This window comes from Gavialis gangeticus, unplaced genomic scaffold (assembly GCF_001723915.1).
Source record: "Gavialis gangeticus isolate Ggan-Ray unplaced genomic scaffold, GavGan_comp1, whole genome shotgun sequence".
Taxonomy (NCBI): domain Eukaryota; kingdom Metazoa; phylum Chordata; order Crocodylia; family Gavialidae; genus Gavialis; species Gavialis gangeticus.
Window position 1 is genome coordinate 24,588,547 of NW_017728995.1, and position 12,628 is coordinate 24,601,174.

At 41.5% G+C, this 12,628-nt stretch overlaps 1 protein-coding gene across 1 annotated transcript in view; it reads right to left on the minus strand.

Moving 5' to 3' along the window:
* GNB4 (G protein subunit beta 4) overlaps positions 1-12,628 on the minus strand; it is a 74,002-nt gene that overhangs the window by 32,165 nt on the left and 29,209 nt on the right. The window lies entirely within an intron of this gene.

The window sequence follows — 12,628 nt, forward strand, 5'->3', positions numbered from 1 at the left end:
CCAACCCAGCCACTCAGAGCTTAGGAACTTGTCAGAGGGGGACAACGCTAAGTGCCACTGTCCTCAAACCACCAAATATCTCAACTATTATGAAGTCCTGTGGGGCCAGATGCCATGACTCCACATGAGCACCCCTGTACTAGATGGGTAGTTATACTAGTTTTAGTGACTTGTTCACATGATTTATTTCTAATCTTCCAAAAGAGACACCATGATTGCTGACTCAAAGAGCCCTCTCTGATTAACTTGCTTACATATTTAGACACAACAAGCAAAGATTAGCTGATGTTGCGAAGTTTTTTTACATTAGTTCTGTAAATAGTTTACAAACCTTCAGTCTTACAACGGAAAGGTAAAACCAGAGATTTCCAAGTATTTGAGAGACAGGTATGATCAGTCAAGAAAACTTAACAAGTGCTCTATTAAAAATGTAGGTGCAGAAGCTGCAGCACGTAGATGAAATGATATGGCCAACATTTCTCTTACTAACTAAATATTATTACCAGCAATTAATTTAAAAATGTAAAAGTTATTTACACATGTTCATCCAGGTTAGTCTACAGGGACCCAAGTGAATAAGAATAATGAATTCAAAAAAGTATATTGGGGAAAATAAAATTCTGCTAAATTATTAATGGTTGTAAAGTGGTATTTGACAAGACAGCTACTACAATAACAAGACCATCTCCCTTCCCCCCCCCCAAATAAAACAGTAAAAGCTGTTGATTAACATCTATTTACCATTTCTCATGTTTTGATTTTCTTTGCTTCCATAAGCATCATAAAGCCAACTTACACGATAAATCCAAGTGTCAAATGTACAGCCCAAGGGCTCCTGGTGGTCCAAGCCCTGCAGCAGAAACTGGAGCTACAGGGTCCTGTTGGACATGGCCATGAGCAGCAGGAGGACAAGCGAAGGCTGGGCTGAAACAATCCTACTCACCCCAGGAGGAAACACCGAGGAGGAGTCTATACTTCTAATACAAAATCAATTGCAACATCGAATTACTAAAACATTGCCTACATGAGAAAGTTGCATAAATTTAGGTTAAATCAGTTCTTAAACTGAGTTAAACTAGTGCAAATCCTTGCACGGACACATTTGCTTTGATATCTTGTACCAAATGCAGGTAGCTTGGTTTAAAATTAAACCAAAACAAAAGTCTACACAGCCTTCCATACAGGTTAAACAACTTAAAAGAAAAAGCAACTACTTCAGTTAAAATAGCGTAATAAATAATATGAACAGGCCAGCATTCCCAAACCAATCTACCTCTCAATCACCGTAACAGCTTCACACTGTGCTTTTCTACAAATTAACCTAAATATCAGAAGTGACATTTTCAAAGTGAATTTTTCTAGGTTGCAGCACAGAAATTTTTCCCAGCTGGAAGGAGTTGCAGGACACTCTCAGGACATTTCCTTTTAGGTCACAACCACATGGGGCTCTCAGGTCAGATATAGTTTAATTTCTGCTTGTACTGCAAATAAAACTGAAGTGGCATGGATGCTTTTCAATTAGATATGCTGGCTTAAGACATTTTTCTTGTTAGGTACTGCACCCCACACAGCTCTGTCTGCTCAAAGGAAGTACTTAGTACTTTGGGCAGTTTTCTATAGTGCGACAAGCCAAGAAATCATGATAAAACACTTTGCAAATTCTAAACCACAGAAAGCAAAAGAGTGGCAAGATTTTATTTGGGCCCTTGCCGCTACAGAACTGATGGAACGGCGAGAGCCACCCCCCTAACGAGCTGCAGCTCCGCCCTGTGCCCTGCCCTCCCTGGGCAGCGCCTGGCCCTGCCCCACTCCTCCCTTTCCATGGGGGGCATTGATCTGCCCTCCCCCCCAACACCCTTTCCCTCCCACCACACTGGACTTACCAGTTGCAAGCAGCCCTCCACGCTGCCAGGCTGTGCTCCCTGCTGCCTGTGTGCTGTGCTGGGGCTGCGTGCACACAGGGGCATTTATCAGCCAAATTATCGGCCACATCGGGCCAATTTCCAATACAGCGAAGTATCTTCATATTGGTACCAATCCGATATCGGATCAATGCATCGGTGCACTTCTAGTCCCAACCCTATTTTTCTTTGGTTTTATGATTCTACATACAGGAGTTTTTGAAATGTAATATCTCCATATAGCCAAAGACCTTAGAAAAAAATACCAAAGAAATGTAATTTAAACACCAGTCACCCTCTCCCCACATATTCTGAGAGCCTCAAAGTAATGTTATCCTTACACTATGCAAAAAGAGACTAATCATGGTACAGAAAGACATGATTACAGATTTGATTCTAAAATCAGGGACAGTCCCTAGAATTTAAAATGAACATTTATCTTGAATTCGAGGGACTGTCCCTGATACAATTTCTTACATGCTTCCATCTCAATAGAAAATGTCTCCTACAGCCGTAAAGTGACCAACCCCTCACAACTTAAAACCAAGGCCTTCTGCCACAGAGGGAAAGGCAACACCAAGAGATACTATAAACATTTTTTCCCCATTACTTAGACTTTACTCTTACAAATTAAGGCCCTACTCCTACTGACTGACATGCATTCAACTGTATTCACATTTAAGCCAATGAGGCTTCTCATGTGAATCAAGTTACCTAAACCTAAACCAACAGTTCTGAACCTCGTTCAACTCAAAACACCCTCCAAAAATGCCAGTTCTTCACTTTCATTCATTTCTTGACTGCTGCAAAAAAACTCAGGCCACAACAGGTCAATGTTTTTGACACTATGAATATCCTAGTTGAAATATCTGGGTTTACCTTGTGAATCGTGTCGTTTTTTACACATCTAGCAGTACTAATATTGCATGGCACTCTCATGCACCCTTGAAAGGCTCTCATGGAGCCTTGGTTGAGAATCACTTACCTCAACATTTGTAGGATTGGGCCAGGCCCCCTATGTGAAAAAGTACTCACTGCAGATCAGAATACTACTCTGAAATACCTGCACGTTGCATTTTGTACTTATTAGGATTGGTTAAATAATATAAAGTTCAGCATGTAAACTATGTCTATAAACAGACAAATAGATATATGTTCTCTGGATATGGGAAATGAAGGGGGTTCCCCTGCAAAGCTGCAGCTCAGCTAAAATGCACAGGGTCCAGCTGTTCATATATTGAGAATGTGCTGAACAGAATGGCAAAGATATTTCCTAGCTCAGTAAAACTAGAAAACTAAGCAAAGCTTGCCTAGTCATGTTTTACCCTTTTATCATCAAGAGCGAAGAATCATTTCCTAACCACTCAGGAATCCACATTAAAAGATTTTGCTTTTTCTTCCAAACATTAAAAATTCCCTGAAGTAGATCAAACATACTAGTAAGCCTGATAACTTGCTTTCAGTGTTACGGCACCATGAGATTTTCCCAATTTTATTTGGGAACTAAATTGTGTTTGGTGATCAAATAATCAAAGAAGCAAGAACCTCAGGCTGAGTAAAGAATGATTTAAAGCACCCTGATGCTCTGGAGTAGCTATATAATGTAAAATAATGTTTAAATACTACAAATATTAAGCAGTCTATTCCAGTTCAGCAAACTTTCTTATCATTAAGACGACTTAACAAATTTCCTATGTCAAAGAGGATCAGCTATTTAGTGCTCTTTTACTAGGCCGTATCCATTCACGTCCACATTTTAGATGTACATTGGGCAGTGAAATTAAAAAAAATAAAATGCCTTTTGGAAACAAGACTGCCACTCAGGACAGCAATAAGATAGTTATTCAGGAATACAAAAAAATTAGAAATGGAAAAAGTATCAACTACAATGCATATCCAAGCAGGTCACGACGCAAGTTCAAACAGCTGGAACTGAAAACAGGATGAATTCAGATTAGAGTTAAGGACACTAATGTTTAACAAATATGTGAAATCATCTGTTGGCAAGCTATTCCAGTAACTAAAGTAGATTCATCACTTGAAGCTTTTCAATCAACAGTGAATACCTAAAAGATACACTGGGTTGAACAAGTCACTGGGTTTGATGCTGACATATCTACATGAAATGCTATGCCTTGTTTTATGGCAGTGGATTGCTAGTAGATGGCACCTTCTGCCAATCTACAAACTTGCAGTAAGTATGAAAGCCGTATGCCTTTACCCCACTACAAGTAAGTTTTTAAGCCTGGGAACAGAATTGCACACAGGACATGGTCAAAACTTTAAAGGCACTGGATACAATCTGGATACCTAAAGACATTGGGACACCTATGTCCCTATCCCTCTAGACGCATAAAATTATTTCCCTTTCAGGCTATCACTCCTTTCCCCTTTTCATCTCTTAAGAAATGATTCAACATAAAGCAGGTTTGAGACATACAGTTCCACGTTACTGGAAATCCCTGAAATATTAAACCACAATTACAGAAACAGACCAGACAGAGCACGTAACAGAAAACAAATGAAATAGGTCAAAAGCCCAAAGTGTGAACACTTTATTTTTAGCCTTGAAGTTTCAGTTTCTGTATTTCCAAATGCTTAAATTGATGTATTATTTATGACACAATGCATCTGCAATTGAGATGGCTCCTCGGTGTTCTCCAGTATTTAGCTAAACCTTTAGCTTCTCCAAGAACAAAACAGGAAGTGAGCCTGAGTGCTCTCTGAGGTCACAGCTATTGTTGCGCTTCTGTACATTTTGGAAGTGCCTCAGTGATGTGCCTCCATTACAGCTTTTGTACAAAAACAGGAAATAATCAACCAACGCCTCTGAAGAGGAAGGGTATAAGCAGAACTAATTAATACAGTCTTCATGAGAAACTGATATCTATCCATACAAAATTTAAGAGCTGGAAGATGGCATTCTTATAACCAGGCTAGGAGGGCATGGATTAATGAGATGGGCCTATAAAGACACCAAACCAAAACAAGCTTTAATTTTCACATCCTGCAACATCCAGTCCTGCCTTGCTTCCCACTAATATAAGAACTCCAGGTTACACTCTGCTGTTATATTATTTAGCCCCACAACTTTCCACCGGAGCTTGGAATTGATTCATAAGGAACCTGCTAAGTCACTAGCATTATTGTAACAGCGTGCCGAGCACACCTGTCACTTTAAAAGGAGTAGAAGCAATCAGAGTCTCATGACCAGAATGGGGCCAGGCTGGAAGCATGTAAGCCCAAGGGCCTGAGCTAATCAGGAAGTCTAGCCCTGAGAGACAGAGAGAAAAGAGCTCCTGGGCAGCAGGGGCGTAAGGAACTCTGGTGGTTTGTGGAAGAGACTAAGTGGAGGTAAGGAGGTCCCAGTTGGCCTAGAAGTAAGAGAGGGGCCAGAAAGCCCAGAGGGGCAAGTGTCAGCAGGGCTAGGGAGCCTGTAGGTCTCAATGACCCACAAGTGGGGCCAGAGCTGGGCCAAAGACCAAGGTGGGCCACAGCCAGAGACTGACAACCAGGAGAGCCCAGGAGTCTCAACTAGCTCAGGAGTGAAGCCAAGGCCTAGAAAGAGGGGCCAAATACTGGAGGTCACAGCCAGAGACCAAGGGGGGCAAGAAGCCTGTAGCCCAAGAAGGGTAAAGACTGGGGCTGGGAGCCCATTGCCCAGGAGGTGCATGTTTCAGCAGGAATGAGTATAATCTGCAAGACATGGGTGTGGTAAGGGGCAGAGCCAAGTAATTAGCTCTTAAGTCAGAGACCGGAGACACCTGAGCTCAGGAGTGTGAGATCACACTTAGGAAGGCCTGGGGCAACCTCTCTTTTTCCAAAAGATAATAATGTCAAGGTGTGGCAGGCGAGGAGGAGAGAGTGCTCAGAGAGAGCCAGACTACACAGGGGCTGAAGGGGGCTTGGTGACCACCCCTGAAGTTGATCCCTATTACAACCCCCTTTAAAAAATAAAAAAGCTTAATTATTGGGGTATAAGTATAGACCACTTTTTTCCCCAGATTTAACAAGTTCTGCAGATGCTGAACAAGCTTTGTTTGTTTTTTTAAACATGACCCTAAAAGGCTACCACTTCAAAGCTTTCATTGCCCTGCAGTAACTATTCAGAGGTGTTAAGATCATTAAATTTGAATCACATCTCCACCAGGAAGTAGCAAGATTTATAGTTCTCTAACTTGGGTTAGAGGTGCATAAATTTTGACTCAGTATGCTTTTCACAATAACACCACAGAGAGCTAGAGAAAACAACATCTCATAGGTGTCTTGTAGCTAGACATTAAAGTAGACAAAGAACTCAACACTTGCATGAGGAGAACAACTGCTATTTAACAGGATCCCTGGCACTGTGTATGCCCTTCCAGAAACAAAGTATAAGACTTGAACAAGTCAAAAGATTAGTTTTACAGAAATCCTGCACTCAATTCCAAATCTGACCTCTGGTTTCAGGTGGACCTTCCAAGGAAGACAGATTAAAGTGACATAAAAAGCATACTTGTAACAGCAAAACTGACCAAGGGAACTAGTCCACAATTTAAAAAGTGGAAGACAGTAAAGCGACAGGACATTATTAAAATAAGAAATACTGTAATGCAAAAAGACTCTGGAAGGCTAGCCACTCAATAATACTGTATTTCATGCCCAAAACCTCGGAGTTTACATATGCAATGAAGCTTAGTATGTACATCAAAGCTATTCATAACTCCCAGAAATTCATATCTAGACCAAGCCTTTACCTATCTGCCAACATAGGATTTGGGAAAAAGGTTAGCAACTCCAATAACTAAACACTTGCATAAGGATGAGAAAAGTACACTAATGAACTTTAAGAGACTGTTACAATGTCGTGCTCTAAAGTAACTTCACAAGAAGTGCCATTTTAGTATATCAAATCTACTGCCTTAATTTTCAGGTGAAAATTGCTCAGTTTTAGGTAAAAAGATTTCCTTTTTTTTTTTTTTTAATCCCTAGAAACTACTGAGACTTATTTTTGCACATGACATCTTTTATTGAACCACCGGCATGGTTCGGATAGAGTTAGTTAAGCTTAGAGAACTGATGAAGAATGCCTTGCCTTCAAAAGCCTGTCTAACTTTTATTGGGCCAACTGTATTAATGGAATAAAGAAAGCACCCACAAATTGACTCTCAATTCCTGGACCGTCATGGCTACCACATCACTCCAATACAATCAACTGGAGATCTAAAACTGAAGCTTCCCAGCTTGCTCATGACCAGACTAGTGATTCTCTAGTAGAACTAAGCAGTTTTATTAATAACAACAAGATAACCTAGCTCACTCAACACAGAACTATGCTATTTCTGCAGTTTAGAGGTTAGCAAGTATCTTAAGAAACCAGAGATACAGCTCTGAAAATGGAGAGCAGATGTTGATAACGCTGGTGCCACCCAATCATTTTTCTAAGCAAAAACTAATTATTATCCACAGATCTCTAATGCATACTCAAACATTTAAATGTAGAACAAGGCTACTCAGTCAAGTGGAGCACTGCATATGGAATTACAATTTAATTATTTTGACTGACACCATTTCAATTTTCAAACCAAAGTTAATCAAATCCCCCCCCCCCTTTTTTTTTTAAATACAGATAATGAATCCTGAGACAGGTACTAAAAAAAGTAAAAATAAAAACTACTGTCCTTGTATTTTCTGGAACTAAAGACATGTTTTGGGTGGAAAATCATTCTAAAATGAGTCTGGAATTTGCATGTTCATATGGACAGCCTCGCAGCTATCTGGTCATCTGTGTAGCATGCAATATGAATATACATACAAATGAAGTGAGCAGTCAGGCAGGCAAGTCAAGCTCTATAACTTTCATGGTTTTGTAGACACCCCTAGGGAAAGTGGCTTGTGAATCAAATGACATCGTATTTGAATATATGCTGTTTCTGGGATTATAGCTATCAATAGTAGTAACATTCTTACATAATCAGAGGACACTATAGCACAGCCCAGCAGTACCAGTTACACACATCTGAATGAAAGCAATGTACTACTATATATCAGCCAACTGAAAAAAAATCAGATGCGTTATACAACTAGTACTCCACAAACCCAAACCCTACAAACACACAAACACACACAACTTCCATGGTACCAAAGTTAAAGTGAAGCATTATGCAGTTCACATAATTATGCAGCTGTGACATTTAGTATGCAGCTGTACCATCTCATACAAAACAAAGGGATATAAACACTTGCCTTTTTACATACTACTGATTATCCAAAGGTGATTAAGACTATCGCCTTCAGCACAAACACTGATTTTGTTATATTTACAACATGAAAAAGTACCTTTTTGGTGAAGCTTAGAACCATTAAGAGCTGTCAGGATTAGGCAGTGGAGGGGGTTGTTTTCAATAGTTTTCTTTTATAGAAATGACAATAAAGAGCTTCAAAGCTCACCAAAAAGATCATCATTATAAAATCACTTGGTATTTCCATAATAGCAAAAAAGCCAAACAAACCCAGAGTCAAGTTCTGGCTCCAGCTCCCTCTATTTATGCAAACACATTGGGCATATCTACACAAGATGCTACTGCGCAGTGGTTACTGCACATTTATTTAGTACTTGTATAAGCAAGTACAAAATAAATGTACAGTAACCAGAGTTACTGAGTAGTAGTGCTGACGAACACCTTTTTAAGTGACACTACTGTGCAGTAGCCTAATACTACTGAGTAGTAGTCTCAGCAGTTTTTGCTATGTGACACTACTGCACAATAGGGTTGTGCAAAACAGGCCCTATTCAATTCAGATTCGCCCCAAATAGGGGACAGTGATTCAATCTATTGATTCGGATTGCTGTCCCCGATTTAATTCGGCCTAATCTGAATTTTTGATGCTGATTCAGTGAATCAGCGATTCAAACACAGGCACAGCTTTAAAAGTTTTTTTCTACATACCTTGAGGTAGCAGCGCAGCTCATGATCGCTGCAGTGGTGGGGCGCATGGAGCATCCCACAGGACCATGAGGGGATCTCCAGCACACTTGGCAGTGAAACCAGAAGTGGACCAGAAGCATTTCTGGTCCACTTCTGGGTCTGCCAGGGAGTGTGCTGGGGGCACCCCTGCCGTGCCCCCCAGCTCAGCAATTAGCTGCAGGGGGACTCTGGGTGCCCCCCCACCCCCCAGACCCAGGAGGCACCAGTCACTGAGCCGGGGGCGCAGAGGGCCTCACCTGGCACACTCCCCAGTGGACCAGGAAGTAGACCGGAAGTGTTTCTGGTCCACTTCCGGGTCTGCTGCCGAGCGTGCCAGGGAACCCCCCGTGCTTCTGTGGGACACTACATCTGCCCCACCACCTCAGTGTTCAGAGCCCGTTACCTAGAGGTATGTAGAAAAATCATTTAAAGCTGTATCTATATCCAAATCACTGAATCTGTCCAAATCGATTTGGAGGGTTCCGAATCGATTCAGAGAGATTAAAAGGTCCTCCGATTCTATTTGCATTCGGAGATTTGGCCACCGAATCAGGTCAAATCTCTGCCGAATCGAATCAAGGACTGAAGCTTCGCAAAGCCCTACTGCGCAATAGTATCAGGCTAGCACAGTGTCTCGTGTAGATGTGCCCAGTCAAAAGTACACAGTTCCTCCACGTATTACCTCTGATTAAACGAAGTAAGCACTCAAGTGGCATCCCATCTGTCCTCTTCTGGCATTATAAAATACAGATTTCTTAGGCAGCATCGCATCTTTTATAAAAGGTAAATGAACAGTATGTAAAACCCAATGGAGCTTCTTGAAGGTGAAGTACTAAATACCTGAAATAAATGAAGTAGCAAAATACCTCAAAAGCAAGATATTACACTATGCTCCAAAACGGTACTGGTGGTGTTCTGGAAAATAAAGGTTGTATTTATATACAAAGGAACTATGTACACTACTGTCAATTGTTAGCCTGAAGCACCAAGAAACTCACTGAAAAAATAAATAAAAACCAGGAACCTGTATTCCAGTATTAACTCTCTGGGTATAGCTGGCATTTGACTAAATGGAAAATTAATTAAAACTTCCTTAAACTTTTAACACATTATTTTACCCATATTTATAAAGAAAAATCAAGAAGGAAGAACTGATTGTTTTGTACCATTTGTATTTTGAAATGCATAAAAATACAGGTGAAACAAACATCTAAAATAGAGATGTAATTACTATTTGGTTAGGGGACAGAAGAATACCCATTTGCCGTCTGAAAAGGAAAAGAGGAGAGGAAGGAAGGAAGCTGGTTCCAACAAAATATGTTGAAAGACTGAGAGATATATAATACCTCAACTGAAATCACATTTACTGATTCATTTTGTTTTGCCCAAAGACTTATTTATCTCACAGAGTTACAAAGGTTTAACCCAAAATATGAATTTAAACCAATTTAGTTAAATCACTGGAAAACCTGTGTGAATAATACTGCATTTTCTACTTTTAACTTGAATGAGAACAGACTGGAGTTAACGTGAACACACTCAAAAAAATCATTCTTAAATCCAAAAAGGAAAGGGAGTTGCACCTCTCCAACATTCAGTTTAAACTGACACATTTGGTTATATTAATCCAATTTTCTCATTGGAGAAAGAAGTTAAGAATTCAACTCTAAGACCCAGATAGTAAGTGTTCCAGCTTATTACAAATGCTACAGTGAAGCATCAAGATAACCAGAATCCTATTCCAAATATCTGTAACTTAAACTTAACTAAATTGTATTTATACATAAAAAGGTCAACAGAACAAGGTTCACTGCTATAAACACGAGTCAGAAGTTCTTCAGCCGCAGCCTGAGACAAGGGAGTTAAACCTGAGTTTGAAACTTGCATTTTGAAACAGTCATGTATTCCATTACTAGAAATCCAGAACACATCTCAGTCTCTCTTAGCCTTCTGAAATGATGAGTCACTCTATCATATGATGGGGCTAGGAAAAGAAATTAAGTAGTGCTGCTAACTGGGACCCTCTTCTGTAATCTGCATCCTAAACCAAGGACAACAGGCTTTATTAAGAGGATCCGTATACAATATTTGTGAGTCTTATTAAATATGAAAAGGACAAATCAAATAAATGCATGTACCCTAGGTTGCTTTTCAACACTAACATATCTGAATGGCTAAGAGGCAGACAAATCTCACTTTCTATTCCTGATGAAGAAGAGAGAGGCCCTGACTACATTTTCTCTATTCATACCCAGGACCATTGTGAGTAAATAAATCCCACTCATTTGCTTCTACTCTGCCAGTGCCTGAGCCTGACAATTAGGCTGATTAGATAGCTTAGAGAAGCCCCGAGCACATGCCTGAGAGCTGCTAAGCCATTTGCTCAAAAGCCATTTACTCTGCCTGATCGCTAGGCTCAGGAATGCAACTTGTTTCTCAGCCCCATAACTGGTAAGATCCTCAGGGAGATGGTACAGATCAGTGGTTTCTACCCTGCTCCTCAGAACCCAGGGGCTCCTGGCAGATCATCAAGGGTTCCACAGAGATGGAGGGTAATGACAGAACAGGCCAGGAAGCAACACACCACGATCGTGGGCCCAAGGCACCTGGCTCTGCATCAGTCTTTAAGGGGGTCCATGGCAGAAGAAGTGATATGAAGGGGTTCCATGACTTTAGAAGGTTTGAAAACTAGAAGTGCACCAATATATCGGTGGCATATCAGATCAGCACCGGTAAAAAGAAAATTAATATTACTGGCAAACAGCATTTTTGGCCAGCATAGCCAGTAACGTCACCAATAAATGTTGCATGTATGCGCATAGCCACATCATGCATGCAGCATGGAATGCAGCCAGTCAGTTGGAAGAGCAGCATCCAGTCAGTAAGTCTGGGGGGGGAGGGCAGATCGAGGCAACCACGGTGAGGGAGGGAGGAAGTGGGGGCAGGAACTCCGTGCTAGGGTCACACTCACTGCCGTGGCTGGGCAACACCTGCTCCTACCCCACTCCCTCCCTTACCACGCGGAACTCTATCTGCCCCCCCATGCAACTTACCCCGCCCCTCCCCAGACTTCCTGGTTACATATCGGCTATTGGATCTGTACAGGCCGATATGGCTGGTTACTAATTGGCCATCAGTATCAGCCAAGAAAATCTTTATCAGTGCACTCCTATTGAAAAAGACTGGTAGAGATATCGCTAGAGTGGACTACAAGCAGTTTGGGAGTCTTAAGAAATGTCACTTTTAAAAGTGAATTTCAGAATTGAAGACCTATTTAATATCTACTTGAAAGTCTGCATTTAATTTGTGTTAGAGCCCACTCATCTTTCTACAGTAACTGTGTATCTGATCTCCGTAACTCATGAGCAGGCATCCAGGTTTTCTGTTTGCCCCAGAAAAAAAAAAAAAATACACATTTTTTTTCCTTTTTAAGGACAAAAACGTGGAAGACTGTGGGTTTCCCTTTGCAGGCTGGCAGAGTTCCAGCCTGCAAGGGCTGCTTGGGGCTGGGAGGAAGGTGATCAGGCCGGGGACGCAATGTGCATGAGCACATAGCAACCAAGTAGCATGGAGAGCAGCTCCAGGTAAGACTGGGGAGGTAACGGGGGATTGAGGCCCCCACAGTGAGGGAAGGAGTTGGGCAGGGCTGGGGGCACTGCCCAGACAGGGCAGTGCCTGGGGCCTGGAGCCCAAGGCAGGAAAGAGCAGCTGCAGGGCCCAGGTAGGGAGCAGGACTAAGCTGCAGTGGCTTGTCCTGGGAGTGGCAGGGGGCCATCTTGC